The sequence below is a fragment of the Dendropsophus ebraccatus genome, chromosome 5 (assembly GCF_027789765.1).
Source record: "Dendropsophus ebraccatus isolate aDenEbr1 chromosome 5, aDenEbr1.pat, whole genome shotgun sequence".
NCBI classification, from domain to species: Eukaryota; Metazoa; Chordata; class Amphibia; order Anura; family Hylidae; genus Dendropsophus; species Dendropsophus ebraccatus.
This window is the reverse complement of record NC_091458.1, coordinates 132,617,372-132,620,424: the sequence shown is the minus strand read 5'-3', so window position 1 is coordinate 132,620,424 and position 3,053 is coordinate 132,617,372.

Sequence of the window (3,053 nt, the reverse complement as noted above, 5' to 3'; positions counted from 1 at the left end):
CCATTGTGTGAACATAGTCATTGTGATTTTTGAGTTTAAAATGACATCCGTCATTTCCCTGTTTTGCCACCGGTCAGTGCAATGACGGCTGGTGGTATATTATCCTAGTTCAGGAGGACTAATTGGCCTTTGGGTGTGTTTTTAGTTAAAAAGTCCATTGAATTTATTTGTAAAGACAGTAAAAGAAGAGTGAAAAAAGAAACTGTGAAAAACTAAACAATGTCTGGTGTTTGTAAAATTAGGATATTGCATACTATACAGTTGTGTCTTTTTCTTTGCACTTATGTAATTATGTATTGACAGGTTTTATGATTGTGTTTACACTTTAAGCTGCGTTCACACTACTTATATTTCAGTCAGTATATGTATATTTCGGTCAGTATATTTCAGTCAGTATTGCAACCAAAACCAGGAGTGGATTAAAAACACAGAAAGGATCTGTTCACACAATGTTGAAATTGAGTGGATGGCCGTCATTTAATGGCAAATATTTGCTGTTATTTTAAAACAACGGCTGTTGTATTGAAATAATGGCAGTTATTTACTGTTATATGGCGGCCATCCACTCAATTTCAACATTGTGTGAACATAGCCTTTCTGTGTTTTTTTATCCACTCCTGGTTTTGGTTGCAATACCGACTAAAATATACGTAGTGTGAACATGGCCTTACCTGGTATACTTTAATGTTGCCCTTTATATTGTGGAGGTACATTTGGATTTGTGTTGGCTCCTTTTTGGCCACCATTTTAATTTATTTAAATGTTTTTTTGTTGTGAGTTTGCTTATTTGTATATGATTTATGGGAGGGCAACTTTTTATAGCTGTCGCTTTTTTTCTTCGGTGGACTACTATTGTTGTTTAGGACAGCTGGTGGCACCCCAACTTATTAGTTATATATACATTAGCTGTGCTCACCACCATTATATTTGCTTGATGTTTGCAGAAGACGTCTGAAAATAATTGTCATGATCATTATTTTGACGTCTGTATTTTAAATGTAGTGTGAACATAGCCACCAGGTGACAAACCCAAAGATCATCAGTGCAATGACTGCTGTTGGTACATTATTCTGATTGGCCTTTGGATGTGTCTTTAATTAGTAAAAACAATGAAAGGACGGTGAAAACAACTAAAAATGACATACGATATTTGCAAAAGATATCCGTCCATGCGGACAATGCCTGTCACTTTATACACAGTGTGCATTGGACATCCATCATTTCACTGACTTCACTGCATTGTATTGAAGTCAATCACATTGCGACAATAACAGATATCTTTTTTTTAAATAGAAAAAGTGTCCGCCTTTTCTCTTTTTTTGACATTGTGTGAACATAGCCTTAGAGTGTGTTGATTAGAGAGTAGAATGCGGTAATAAACCAAAGTAAGATTGGGTAGGAAATAGGTATGGGTGGGTGTAATAAGGGTGTAGTATGTTCAAGAAGGTATCTGGCAGAGTGCATGGGAAAATCCACAGGAAATTGATATGAGGAGTAAGTAAAATGAAGTTGGCTTGTCAGTCTACCAAGCCATATACCAGGTCACTCTGTTATCCTTAGAAAAGTTAAAGAGATTGTCTTACAATGACGGCTATGACCTTTTTGGCTGCAAGGAAATGTAAGAAATTAATTTGCAGCTTTTTCTTTCCCTCTGACAGATCACCTTAAAGGGCTTGCCTTCTGGTTTTGCTACCAAACTGTGATTTGTCCATGTATGTGCAGCTACGTGCTGGGGCACCATGTTCGTGAAGACTGACAACCTCACAAAATCAATAGTAGATAGACTCGCCATCATTGTCTGCTGAGAATAATTGGACGCTGGGAGCATTACATTGCGAGCGGTTTTCAACCCAGTCATTTCAATCTTCATTTAAAGGGAAAAAAGGAGGAACAAAGTTGGGTGTATTCTACGAGGTATTGTATAGATGCTATAAAAGGACTAAATAAAATGTTTACTAGTACAGTAAAACGTGAACACAGCTGCTACAAGTCCTGCATTGCGTCATCACTCTCTCCAAATGGTTTCCTTGGCTTGGTTAATTCCTTATTTTATGTAACACTTGGGTCGCAGCGTGACAATGTAAGTTATAGTAGTCTATCGAGCAGGCATTGTATTGCACCCCTGAGCCATTGGAGGGACTGAGATTCCTGACATGCATGCAGAAATTCCTAGAATGACAACTAGAAGAAATGGGAGATTAGTCTGTAGAGCAATAGTCAAAGCTGCTGATGCTGCTGGCTAGGGTCTCTTGTGACAATGTTCATTTAACACTGGCTTATGCTGCTGTCCTGGAACTATATAAAATAATACCTCAATGTCAGCTCCGAGATATAGACATGAATCTAGGAATTTACTGTCACTATAATATTTCTAAAAGGAATGAGAATAGAAATGGAAATCAATGGTTTAGTACATGTAGTGAGGGTCTATAGAGTCTTGTACCGTCGATCTCTATAATGTTGACATTAACTCATTGCCTATATTGGAGCATCACCTGAATGTGAATTATACAGAGTTTATAGACTTACTGTATGAGTGACCCATCATATGTGATACCATAAGCGCTGTGGAATCTGTTGGCGCTATACAAATAAATATATTATTATTATTAATTATTATTATTATTATATACAATATTATGTAACGTGATTTATAGCGCTGTAATCTATTTACTAGAGCTGGGAGCTGCTGCTTATGTTATGAGCTATTAGCAGGGCTTGTTAACCAATCAGAGCAGGGATGCCAGATCAATCCCTTGCTTGTCCCAGCATCTTATGCTCTCATATATATTTGAACAGGCTTTTACCTTAGGCAGATGCCTGTGATTGGTTTCCCTTGCCCCACTAACATTGTTATTGTGAACCAAGCTGCTATTTTCTGGCTCTCTTCAGATGTTGTTTCTTGGCTTCCAAACCTTGAACCTGGCTGACTTAACTGTTAGTGCCACAGAGACACCATCATGTGTCTCAACATTAGTGTATTCTAAGACTTTGCCTCTTGGGAAGTTAAATATGCAAAAGAACACTCCAGAGACACCATCAGAGTCTCGATG